This window comes from Danio rerio, chromosome 24, assembly GCF_052040795.2.
Source record: "Danio rerio strain M-AB ecotype USA chromosome 24, GRCz13ab, whole genome shotgun sequence".
Classification (NCBI taxonomy): domain Eukaryota; kingdom Metazoa; phylum Chordata; class Actinopteri; order Cypriniformes; family Danionidae; genus Danio; species Danio rerio.
The window spans coordinates 35,039,318-35,053,465 of NC_141044.1; the positions used below are offsets into that span (position 1 = coordinate 35,039,318).

The 14,148-nt window shown below is 37.2% G+C and overlaps 2 long non-coding RNA genes across 2 annotated transcripts in view; both read left to right on the top strand.

Moving 5' to 3' along the window:
• Positions 1-14,148, top strand: part of LOC147838080 (uncharacterized) — a 982,747-nt gene that overhangs the window by 651,762 nt on the left and 316,837 nt on the right. The gene's annotated exons all lie outside the window — the stretch shown is intronic.
• The window catches only part of LOC141380746 (uncharacterized), a 113,760-nt gene that overhangs the window by 27,995 nt on the left and 71,617 nt on the right, over positions 1-14,148 (top strand). The window contains exon 2 of the long non-coding RNA XR_015525238.1: positions 6,045-6,155. This is a non-coding gene — a long non-coding RNA (uncharacterized LOC141380746). The remainder of the gene's footprint in view (positions 1-6,044; positions 6,156-14,148) is intronic.

The following is a 14,148-nucleotide window of genomic DNA, read 5'->3' on the forward strand; positions in this document are numbered from 1 at the left end:
TCCCAAAGGTGCTCTATTGGATTGAACTCTGGTGCCTGTGGAGACCATTTGAGTACAGTCAACTCATTGTCATGTTCAAGAACCAATCTGAGAAGATTCGGACTTTATGACATGGTGCGTTATCCTGCTGGAAGTAGCCATCAGATGATGGGAACACTGTGGTCATAAAGGGATGGACATGGTCAGCAACAATATTCGACTTGCAATACTTAATATAGCAACTTGCTCAATGACACTATGCTCAACTGGTACTAATGGGCGCAAAGTGTGCCAAGAAAAAATCCCCACACCACTACATCACCACCATCAGCCGCCTGAACTGTTGATACAAGGCAGGATTTATCCATGCTTTTTATGATGTTGATGCCAAATTCTGACCCTACCATATGAATGTTTTAGCAGAATTCGAGACTCATCAGACCAGGCAACGTTTCTCCAATATTCTATTGTCAAGTTTTAGTAAGGCTGTGTGAATTGTAGCCTCAGTTTCCTGTTCTTCTGCTGCTGTAGCTCATCCGCCTCAAGGTTGGACACGTTGGGTGTTCAGAGATACTCTTCCGCAGACCTTGGTTGTAATGAATGGTTATTTGAGTTACTGTTGCCTTTCTAGTCTGGCCATTCCCCTCTTACTCCTGGCATCAGCAAGGCATTTGCACCCACAGAACTGCTGCTCACAGGATACTTTCTCTTTTTCAGACCATTCTCTGTAAACCCTAGAGATGGTTGTGCGTGAAAATCCCAGTAGATCAGCAGTTTCTGAAATACTCATACCAGCCCGTCTAGCACCAACAACCGTGCCGCGTTCAAAGTCACCTAAATCTCCTTTCTTGCCCATTCTGGTGCTCAGTTTGAACTGCAGCAGATCGTCTTGACCATGTCTACATGCCTAAATGCATCGAGTTGCTGCCATGTGATTGGCTAATTAGAAATTTGTGTCACAAGCAGTTAGACGGGTGTACCTAATAAAGTGGCCAGTGAGTGTATGGTTATTTATTAAAACACTAACTGGTGTAATAAAATGTAATAAAAAAATTAAGATAACCTAAATAGCAACAGAATTAAGATTTTTCCTAATCTGTATATTAAAACATAGTTTAAACTACCTTTAATATAGAAATATAATTTTTCTGCTTGCTAAAATATAAATGTAATAATTTACGTTGCATTAATTTAGTTATTATACATGCTTACCTTATGTAGCTAGTTATTTATTTGCAAATAATGATTAAGTAATATAATAATCATTTTATGTTTTTTGTTAACTGATTTATTTGTATTTTTCATTTGTTTTTTTGTTTTTTTGTATTTCAAACGTGTATGGCATATGAGAAAATGAGCTTTTGCCTTTTCATATTTTTTCATCTCGCATTTATAGACTCTTATTTCTGCATCACAAACCCAAAAGCTCTTCTTATATCCGTTAAGGACTCTAGACAGTGATCTGGAGATCATAAAGTTTAGCTGCATCCATGAAAATACAACCATTTAATCGAGCAGTTACTGTCCTGCACCCCTGGCAATTTCTGCAGAGATGGTAAGAAGCGCGCCACAATCTTTCATCATTAATAAAAATACTCTGACTATCCTGCTGATGTTTTGCTCTTGGAGGATGCGAAGGTTTATGAATGCTGACTCAATTTGTAATAAAAAAGAAATCTCAAACCTTCGCCTGCAGCGCCAGTCTGATAGAGGGAAATAAATGCATATTGTACTTGCTGAAAAGTTTAAAGCTGAAAAAAGTTGAGCATGAGATTTGAAAAGGTAAAGTGGTTTAAAGTGCGGTAATAAGTTGCGCAGGTGTCAGGTATTTTAAACCAAGGTAAAGTGAAAAATTCCTTCACATTCCTGTAGCAATTGGGAGAATGAGTGAGAACTATTAGGGTTTTCCTGTCAAGCTTCTTTTCTAGTTAGCTAGTGCAGTTTTCCACACTATTTGTCTTGAGCTGAATGTACTCAAGATGGAGTATATGTGTGCATGAGATATAAGTGGGGTAGTTCAAAAATTATTTTAATGTCTGATGTTGAATATTACTTTAAATCTAGAGTTGGGCAAAGTGCTAAGTGCATAATGTAGATTGTGTTAAAGCAGCTTAACATAGAAGTTCTAGTAAATTGAAACTGTGTCAGTCCAGTTTTTAGCATTCAGATTAGTTCACTTCAGTGTGGTCTAATTTTTACTGCTGTAAGTCTAAACACTGAAGAGCAAATCTATTGATGCGCAGCTCAACAAGTCCCAAACCAAGCAAGCCAGTGGCGACAGTGGCGAGGAACAAAACTTAAGTCAGAGTATCAGGGTGCTTTCACACTAGCACTTTTGGTCTGCACCCGAGTTCGTTTGACGTCATAGTACGGTACGTTTAGCTAGTGTGAATGCATCTTCTGAACCTGGGTGCGGATCCGTGAACCATACCCGAGTCCGCCTGAAAGAGGTGGTCTGGGGTACGGTTCATGTGAACTCTGGTACGGTTTACTTCAGATGTGAATGCAATCGTACCAAATAACGAAAGTGAACTATAGTGAACTGCCAACTGTACAACAAACTATCATTTTCATAACGTTCGTTTGTTAGTGTGTGTGTCATGTTTCGTACCTTGGTGTCACGCACGGGACTGAGCCAGGGCAAACACAGTGATGTCTGCTTGTCTCCTCCAAAAACAGCTTCTGCAGATGCTGTGTGATGTGCTGAATGTGCATAATATTTTTGCGGCAGATGGACGCTAGTTGCTTTCTGTATGTCCAAAAGTTTTCAGTAAAAGCAGAATGACCGTGATGTGCGGAAGTCTTTCCATTTCGGCGCTTGCTTGCGTGGCCGTCACCTAGCAACGGCCGTAAACAAAACAGCAGCTCGATGACGCAAGGTGACCGAGGTGGTGGCAAAGGGAGACAATTGAACTTGGATACGGTCCAGGCAAATGAACCAAGTGTGAAAGCACCCTCAGTCACACCCCCAAACTTTACCCGAGTCGACTGCGGGCCTGACGGCGGAGGTCTGCTCTACTGCACAATTGAGTGAATTCCGACACGACACAACCGATTCACTGAAATTATTCACACGTATGAATTGATAAATCACGTATAAATTGGTCAAACAGCGTTTATGTGCTAAATCACTCGCTTTTCCACATTACATTGTTGATAAATAGACGCATGTGCTGCTGTGTTAACAGGCTGAAAACGAAACAACATTCTCCAAAGTTCAGTCGAGCCAAAAGTAAACGCAGCAGCTGATCGCGCTGTCCTAGATGTGATCTGAGAGACAGCAAAGCAAATCACATATATTTAAATTATATTAAATATGTTATTAGGTTAATTTTTTGATTTCAATGATATAAGCATATCATACTTGCACAAACATGCTGAATATATTCCAATATTGCGAAAATGGATGACTTATGCCTGAATATATATTTTTTTACTTAAAAAATTTGGCATACATAGATTGAGCTACTTACCCTTACATTTTCCTTTTATATTTTGTATTGAGTGAGTGTTTATTAGTAAATAATATTCTGAAAGAAAAAAAAGTATGGTGTAGTACCTATTTAGTATCAGTATCTTGATATTTAATTTAGGTATTGTATCAAAGTCAAAATGTTGGTATCCTGCAACACTAGTTTTGGTAGGGGTAGACATTAATAAAATATGAATATTACTCATTAACTTCCATCCACGACTGTATCCCTTCTAGCAACAAACGCATAATAGAGAAAGATGATTAGTCACGTGGGTGTAACATTTGCTACGTCAGAGTTTATTTGGCAAATCTGTCAAAAACAACCTCAAGAGAGATTATATTTTTTTGAGAATTAAGGGATTCTTTTTTATTAAGAACTTGACATTTCTATCACTGCAAGATTGTGTCGTGTGATGCTTCAAAACCAATGGCAACACAAACTCTGAGATCTGTCCTAACGAAATTGGTTTATTTGATGTGGGTTTATACACAAAACACAGGCCTAACTCTCTAAGAGAATAAGGACAACCCTTTTAGACCACCAACCATTCTTCCCATTTTTAAAATAGTAAAAGTTGATTTGACACACCCTAAGCATACTTGCACAATGCACTTTAAACTATAAGCTTAGAACAATAAAATCGACCAAAATCTTTATGAACTTTTACAAGCTAAACATGAATCAATTGCTCCTTGTATATAAACAGCTGTTCGCTTGAATCAAAGGTCTGCTATATATGAGGGGCTTTTGAGATGACCTACTGTACATGTGCTGTTTTCTCATTAGCACATATTATACCTGCTAATGATGCAAGACTTTACAAGATGTTGTAGTGGTTCTTCCTCTACAATCTCCACCCATACGCAATGGACCCATTACCTCAGTCAACAGATGACTAATTAGAGCTGTTCTACATGCTGAATTAGCAAATAAGGTGAAGTTAACTGTGTATCTGGATGTTTGTGTACACTAATTGCTTATTTGTCATTTGGTTGACGTTTTTCCAAAGCACCTTCAGTGTATAAACTTGTGCACACTTCCCTGCTACACAGTATACAAGAAATGCACGGCGAAGACTTCATCTGAATTTGAATACTACCCTATTATACACTGTAGAGCACAGGTGTCAAACTCAGTTCCAAAAGGGCCGCAGCTCTGCACAGTTTAGTTCCAACTCTAATTAAACACACCTAATCAAACTAATTGAGTCCTTCAGGCTTGTTTGAAACCTACAGGTAAGTGTGTTGGAGCAGGGTTGGAACTAAACTGTGCAGGGCTTCGGCCCTCCAGGGATTGAGTTTGACACCCCTGCTGTAGAGGGAGAAAAAATAATAACATTTTAAATCAGAAAGTGACTGATTACATTAATAATACACTCGTTTGTGTCCGATCATATCACAGGTTTTTAAATTATTGAAAAAACAATATTTGCAACCCAGGCTCATTCTGATTACGTACCCCTACATACATTACTGGAGAGTGCCTAATGCGTCCCAGGAGCTATGTTTTTTGCAGTTTTTGTTTTTTTATGAATCTGTCAAAGACTGCTGTGTACGCTCAAAGATTGAAGAATACACAAGACATGTCACTCATACTGTATAGTTTTGAATGGGGAAAAATGTAATGGTCAATATGGCGAATGAAGCCCCCCCTACTAGTATGCGAGCCAATCATCGAATGCTTTAGACTGACATTTCTCTGGGGCAAAAGCTCGGACCAGACATATGCTTTTAAGATAGTTCGGTGGCCAACAAACCTACTGGAATCTCAGCGACTTCTTGTTTCACTGACGTAAGAAATGTATTAAAATAAAGCTTGAAATCTGTTCTTTTAAATGAACCAGGTGCCCTACCAGCAACTACTTTAATGCCCACAAACTTGTAAACAAAGATAGGAGATTCTCCATCAAGACCAAGTTGTAAATTACTTCAGAAGACCAGCACGATCAGGCGAAGCATTATTCAGAGGATGATAATGTGTAACGGCCATAAATGAGGTTGGCGTCGTGATCTCGTTCCTATCGAGTGCGCATGCATTTTAGCTTGGGCATACTAAAAAATGCATATTATGTTTGATTTAAATGTTTAGAAACTAAAGTTATGAGACAGTTGTTGTTTAATTTTATTGGTGGTTTCAAATATGTAATGTAATCGTAAGCTTGGCAAACAAATGTTTTCACATTCAGACAGAATGCCCGTGCATACTGCCTGAGAGACGTTTCAAAGATGTCCACCGAGTGAATTGACTTGCCCTAATAGGTCCTTGGTATGCTTTTTCAGATCTCAAATTTCTCTCGTAAGTGCAATTCGCGCCGGCTCTTCTCACATAAATCAACCAGAGGCTGCTGTCGACTGTTCCACCTTCCTCCTTTCCTAAACCCAGCTGATAGTGTTTTAAAAAGCTCAGATTGACCCGCCCACCCACTTCCCTAAGCCCAACTGCAGTGTTTTCAAAAGCAATCCAGAAAAAGAAAAGTCCTCACGGCAGTCTGATTTTTACCACGTTTTCAGATTTTACCACATTCTCGACCTGTTATTTAGTACTTTATATAGATTTTTGGCTTCTGTTTTTGTCTTACCTGCCTTCTAGAACCGTTCTTCGCTGGACTTAAACCTTATCGTGATGGTCAACTCCGCTCTGCATCTCAAATCCTATGACGTACACGTTGAGCTGGACAAACTGGTAACAGCAGAAAAGGCGGTAAGTGTTCAGCTAGTAAGCGCGAAAAGGAACGGCGTCATACCGCCAGGTTGCATTCGTGTTAAAGACGAAATGCAGCTATACGCACTTCTAGCTACATAATTCACAATCTCCAGAAATGTACAGAGGGGTATGTTTTCAAAATGAACCTATGTTGGATATTTGACCTACTAACTTTATTTGTTATATTATACTGTAAAAAAAAATAACCTTACGACAAAAGAAAAAACAAGATTAATCTGCTCACCCCATTGGCAGATTATTTTGCTTGTTTTAAGGAAAAACTCACTTAATATTGGCATATTATTTCTCAAAACAAGACAATATGTTTTGCTTGTCTAGAAAATGCTTCTTGATATAAGAAACTTTAGATATTTAGACTAGAAACAAGACAAAAAATCTAAGTAAGAAAAGCATTTTTTGCAGTGTATAAGAAATGAAATTGTCATTCAGGATTTTTTTAACTATAATAACTTGTTGCAAAGCCTCCAAAATCCCAACAGTATAGGACATTCACAGACTGTGGATGTTAAACAGCACATCTTGGCTGCTTCCCAAGGGATGGATTCATCAGAATGACCAATAGTACTGCAATAAAGCCCTCCAGAAAAAAGCAGACGTAGAGTTAGCATTTTCATGCAAAGCTAAATGCTGCACTGGGAACTCGATTACTAGATACCCTTACGGCAGATTAAAAGAGCCCATTGAGTCCCGTCCGCACTAGATTATTGACTGCTATTGATCAGTCCTCAGCTTTCAGTGAAGCCCATAGGGTTTGTGCTTCTAGACAGCTGGGCTCAGACTCAAAGGCAGTTTGGATAGAGTCCACCAGGAGTGCTGAACATGTACTATCCATTTCTAAACACGACATTCCTGGAATGGAACAGATTAGCCTTGTTCTTTTCTTCTTCCTTTTGAAGCAGCAGGAAAGTCGTGTTCGGAAGCCTCCAATAGAACTAGCTATGAAGAAAGAGAATGCCCCCATTAACTGTTCATTTTAGACTATTAATTAATGACTTACTTTGTTTAAAATTGGCTTAGCACTGTCGCCTCACAGCAATATGGTCGCTCGTTTGGCATTTCTGTGTGAAGTGTGCATGTTCTCCTCGTGTTCACATGGGTTTCCTCCAGATGCTCCAGTTTTCCCCACAATCCATAGACATGCAGTATAGGTGAATTGAGTAAGTTCACCCCTGATAAATAAGGGTCTAAGCTGAAGGATAATGAATGATTGCTTTAAACTGGTGTGAATTGTACATTGACTTTCAGTACCAGCAGTTTGTGTACTACATATTTATGTCTCAGTGAACCAAGTCCATATATTTAATTCAATTACATTTTATTAATCACACTTATTCTTAGTGCTTTAGACTATTTAAACAAACAAGCAATTTTCAATGATGACTTGCAGTTAAAACCCTCCTGAATTATTAGCCCCTGTGTCTATTTTTCCTCAATTTCTTTTTAACGAAAAGAAGACTTTTTCATCATGTTTTCTAAACATACTTATGTTAATAACTCATTTCTAACCACTGATTTATTTTATCTTTGCCATGATGAAAGAGTATTTTGCTAGATATTTTTAATAATAATATAATATAATAATAATAATAATAAAAAAAATAATAATACTGACCATAAAATGGTTTTAAAAATTAAAAACTGCTTTTATTCTAGCCAAAGTAAAACAAATAAGACTTTCTCCAGCAAAAAAAAATATATATATAAGAAATAATGTGAAAAAATCATTGCTCTGTTAAACATCATTTTGGAAAAATTTGAAAAAGAACAAAAATTCACAAGAGGGCTAATAATTTTGTCTTCAGCTGTTTATATTTCATATAAAATCGCTACTTTTCAGTGGAAAGTTTGCATTTCTGCCTGAAGACATCCATTAGCCCACATATTTAATTTAGTTTGTTAAGCACAGATTTATTTTAAGTTTATAAATTCAGTTCTAATTTCCAGCAAATGAATAAATAAACAATAGTGATGAAGTGTGGTCAAAAAACTGAGTTATATCCAAACACATCCAATTCTTATGCACCATGTGAAGCAGATGTCTGTAAAACAGATGGTTGAACAAATCTAATAATAATAATAATAACATTATATAAATGTAAGTTGTCGTGAATAAACTAAAAAAAGCCCCCCGAGACGTAGGCATGAATGTAGTGGTTTTTATATTTATGTATAAAATAATAATTTTGTAACATTTGAATCCTTTAATTTTTTTCATATTTAAAGATATTTGTGTATTGCTGTACATCATGTGTGTATTAAGCAATGTGTACGTGTTCTAACCTGCATAGCCACTTAACTAACATGCTTTGTGCTGGACTTTACACCAGCTTTCAGTTGGTCAATGCCACAGTCTATTTCAGTTTCTCAAAATAGCAACGGCCCAACAATGTGCCTTAACACACTTCTTTTCTAGACCGAAACACCCATGTGTCCACAAAGTAGAACAAATGGTTTTGCTATTTAAACAACGTGGCAGAAAACGGGAAAATTAGGTTTGCGTTGTATATGCGGGTGTATGATAGGGCCCTAAGAGTCCAATTGACTTCACTGTTAAGGTCTTATACTGGATGTACAGTAGATACAAACACCTATAAGAAAATGTGTCTTTTGTATACTTACGGACTCTATTAGTTGGCTAGACCTGCCATTTTGTTTTTAATACTGACTAAATATGTTTTCTGTATCCTTTTTAGACATGATCATGCGTTAGAACTGGGTTGAACCCTTTTACACTGAAAAAAAGGATTCATTGGATTTGCTAATTTTTTTTTTAAGGTAAGTGGTGGCAAACAATTAATATGGGCTGAATTTAAATAAATGAGGTTGAACATTACTACATTTAGGGCTCTATTTTGACGATCCATGTGCGAAGTCTAAAGGGCAGGGCGCAAAAGCAATAAGAGTGTGTCGGAATCCACTTTTGCTATTTAAGGACGGAAAAATCCGCTTTGTGCCTAGGCGCATGGTCTAACAGGGTTGAGCTTATTCTCTTAATGAGTTATAGGTGTGTTTAAGAGTCAGTTGTGTCAAGTCATGGCGCATTTGCGATTTACATGACGGACTTTGTAAGTGGGAAAACTGAGTAATTCACTAGTAATAAGACAATTAAACAGAGCGTGAGAATGAGATTTGAGCCTAATTTACTTTCACACAAATACACATGCTGTGCCCCATATGGTCTAAAACCTGACAGGTGGATAAATCTAAGCTTGTTTTAATAAAACAAATATAAATATGGATATAATAAATAATACTGCTAATAATAATAACATTATACAAAAGCACATTGTTATGAATAAACTGAAAGCCCCCCGAGATGAAGAAAGCATGAAAGCAGTGGTTTTTATATTTATCTAGGCTAAAAAATAATATGTTTTATAATATTTTAGTCCTTTATATTTATTTTCTTATTATATCTTATATATATTCTTAAGATTTTACTTCTTTTTCATATGTAGATATTTGCGTATTGCTGTATATCCTCGCCAGCAATGCGCCTCAACACGCCTCCTTTTTTAGACCAGAACGCCTATGGGCAAACATATGCACAAATGCATTTGCTATTTAAACAGCGTGGCACAACACGTCAAAACGACTCCTGCGCCAAGCTGAAACTAGCAAACAATTGCGTTGCGGCTTGCACCGCATTGTGCCGGGTGTATGATAGGGCCCTTAATGTTTGTTTAAATTCAGCCCAAATTAATTGTTTGCAACCAGATCCCTTAAAAATAAAGTTGTAAATCCATTGAATTTATTTTTTCAGTGAAGGGAAAGTAAAATTTATATTTGTACTGACTTTATAGTTGTTGTTGTTGTTGTTGTTGTTGTTGTTATTATTTCAAATACAGATCAGTGCAAACCATTTTCCATAAGATCAAGTGTTTGTTACACTATAAAAAATGCTTTAATTTTTTCATGTTGTCCCAACACAAATTTATCAAGTTAACTTAATTGTTTTTACAATTTTAAGTGGATTGAACATAAAACTATTAAGTTGTCCTCCCAAAAAACTCAAGAGTTGTGTTGATTCAGCTCAATTTAAATTAGTTTGAACTAACAGTAAAAATCTTCAAACCTCTCAAAACCGTTACTCACACCATCCTTAAAGTTGATCAGATTTAACTGTAAGGTAAAAGGAAGGCGCAGCACTGCAGCTAATCGACCTAAATGGAAGGCGAAGGTCCATCAGGAGTCATTTGTTAAAGTCTATCGTAGCAGACGTTTCTGAGCGCTGGCATCTGCCCAATCCTGAGACATTAGAGCAGATCGATCCATCTCGTTCTGTGAATCTTTCATCAACGGCTGAACTCTTGTCTCTCTGCTGCCAGCAACTCTCCTCCCACTCTCTGATCCTCTCCACCTCATTCTATTATTCTCCAACCATCTGTAGCTTCTGGCACAACTCTACATGATGATGAATACAATTAAGACTATTTTGACATTACTGTGACTCAAAAAAGTTCACCTTAAAATTGGGATTTTTTCAATTTAATTCAAGTTTATGTATACATTATAGGACTTTTCACATTAACTATGGTTTCAAAGCAGCTTTACAAAAGGTGCACAATATAGAGGAATTACCAACCAACGTCACACATTGCCATTCTCCCTTTGCACGTGTAATCAGAAGTGGAACGCCCCACCCAATAGTGACAATCTCTCCCTTATTAGAATAGACAGCCCTGAGTGAGAAGCAGCCATCTGCCATTAAAATTTTGAATCTGCCACTATGCTGACACATAGGCATTTATAGCTCCACGCTCTTTTTAAAAAGAGCAAAATCACAATTGCAACATTTTTTAAAACCAAAGTTGGACAAAGGAGAGCTGAGATCCAAATCAAACAGAGATTGAATACCTTTTACTAAATCCAGCTTGTTTAAAAGGATTGATAACAAAGATATATGACGGTTTGTCCAACAATTGCACTTCTGCCTGGCTAGGGCTTAAGGATGTTTGGGAGAAGGATATTGGTCAAACTATTGAAGAGAATGAGAGGGAAATTGTATGTGATAATATATACCCGAAATTTACCTCTCTTGAGATCCATGACCTTAATTTAAAAATTTTTAATAGGATATATCTTACACCAATGCGTATTAAAAAAATATTTGCCAATGCTACAGACTTGTGTTTCAAATGTAAAAAAAGATTAAGGTGCATTTATTCATTGTTTTTGGAACTGTGACAATTTTGCCATTTTGGAAGAAAATACATAAGGTACTGGAAAATATGCTTAAGCTAAATTTTAATATGAGCCCAGCTTTGAATTTATTGAATCCTAATGTGAACAATCTGTTTGAAAAAGATGCATTACAGTTGTTTATTGTACTGGTATATTTAGTTAAAACATGTATTTTTCTACTTTGGTCAACATCACAGGCTCCATCTTTTAAAATGTGGATATCACAAATTGCTACATGGCTACCATTTAAAAACCGTACCTATGACAAACATAAAAAATCTGACAGATTTTAGTCAATCTGGTCTCCCCTTTGGGAATACACGAAAGAGCTCTCTTAAAATTAACACAGGATCCTCATCATTCATTTACAATTTTTGTTATAACCTCCACTTAAATACTCTAAAGCTCTAAAATAGTTTGATTGTACTTTATTTTTTTACCTGTTTATTTGTTTTTATATTAATTTATTTGTTACTTTCCATTTTCAAGACTGTACTCTCTCTGTAACACATTTATACATTTTGATGTTAATATTTTGTGAGTCTAGGCCTACAATAAAAAATCTAAATAAAAAAGGAGCAAAATCTTGTTTGAATTGAAAGTGACAGTCACGAAACTGCAGTGGCAGTTTCAAAGAGTTATAAAACATTATTTGTGGAGTATTTTGAGCTGAAACTTTACATACACACCCAATATGTACAATATTTCATAAAAATGTCCAAAAACCATTTGGATATTTGATGTCAAAAATGACTTAAGAGTTTCAATATATCGATAATAACACACACAATGTAACTACAAAATAGTCAAGCTTTAGAGAGGAAAATTATTGAAACGATTTAGTCATTTTTTTAAATAGAATGCTAATGGTCTAATCTGATTCAATGATTTATGCTAAGCTAAGGCCCAATTCCAATACTATTTTGTACCCCTACCCCTTCCCCTTGGCCCTTACAACCGAGGGTTAAGGGGAAGGGTTTAAAATTTACCCCTAAGAATTGGAACAGCACTACAGCACCTGCACACGTCATCATATATCATCGCAATCTCATGTGAGATCAAATGATTGCGACCGCTGTAGTTTTTCCAATTGCTTTATTTTTTGGTATTTATTTTCAGGAAGTCACTGAAGGCATATATTATGTTATCATAACAATATAATGTGACAATATGATCATAACTATACTGTGTATTTACACAGTGTCCATATTTATCTATGTAAACACATGAAAACAACACTAACATTATAGCAGACACTGTAAAAACTAGGTTGCAAAATTTTTTCGTTTTTTTTTTGTAAACGACTGTAAAACGCAAACACGGTTATGAATATATTAAAACATGTTTGTTTGTCGTAAAAATTTGTAATAATGACAAAAATACTAATTTGTGGATCTCCATCTGGGCTCGGCAATGTTACCGCTGTGGCTGATGTATTCTGGGAAATTTTCTTACCCCTTGGTTTAGAGTGTGGTCCTGAAAAATCCTCATTCAAAGGGCTAATCACCCCTTCCCCTTAAGCCTGATTTATACTTCTGCGTCAGGTGACCGGCGTAACCCATGGCGCATGCAACGCGCATGGCTGTGCATTTATACTTCTGCGCACTGTCTCTGTCGGTCTGCATTAACACTTCCGAAACGCTAGTTGGCAGTGAGGTGTAAATGTTCCTCTGTGTCGAGTTTCTTCGCTGCTTTTTTGATTTTCCTGAACAATTCCTGGATGTACAAGTGGCTCAAACTCGCTCATTTCGAGGCAGGAACTGGTGGACGTGCTACAACTTTAACTATGAGGTGAACACAAAACAAAACTTTCCATCCGGAGCTCCTTCACGGTACTCCTCACTTGTAAACAATCGCTCGCGCTATTCGCGCGGATCTTGGTCCCGCCCAGAATCGTCAGCGCTACCAAGCCGACCAATCACAGAGCTTACGCTACGCGTTGTTGCGACGTGTAGTTACATTTTTTGAGAGGTGCACGTCAGTGACGGCGACGGCCACGGCGAAGGGCTATGCGTCAGCGGCGTAGCATAAGCCGGCGTTTGACGCAGAAGTATAAATCAGCCTTTAGCCCTACACCTTCAAGCTAAAGAGAATTGGGACAACCCTACCCTTTGGTGTGCAAGTGCAAAAAGAGGGGTAAGGGGAAGGGCTAAGAATTGGGATTGGGCCTAAAAGTGCTCTCGCCAGGCACAGAGACTGGCTGAATGGATTCAAAAAATGGTAAACCTCAACTATTTAAGTAAAATGAGCCTATTTCCAAAAAAGTGGAGTGTTACTTAAAAGCTTCTTTTTGTTCACAACAGCTGATTTATAAGTGCTTGCTATTACAATTTGAGATAAATGATTGGTGCGTGTGAGCCACTAAGCCATATATTGATTTCAGTTGTGTTTTTGATTAATCATATGGCCACGAAAGCTATCATGTGGCTTTAAAACACAGTGAATAAAACAAAAGCCTCTGTCGATGCTGACAGAATTCTATCATTTCGCTCCAGAAGAAAGCAGGTCCACCTGTGGAGAGGAATGTTGACTTTCACATGCGATTTTTATGGCTGGAATTTTTGGTCCAGAAAGTGCTGAGTGCATGTTTATAGAGCATATGGAGTGTTTTATCACGTGTGTTTCATTACAGTCTATAGGTGCACATGTATGTATATGTTTGTGTTGTGTAAAAAGGCCGGGGCGAACAGAAGGGTGAGGCATAAATTCATGCAGAAGGAAACATTTTAGATACATTGGACACAGCGTGAACTTTTTTCTTTCGGTTTTCACTGGCACGCAACAT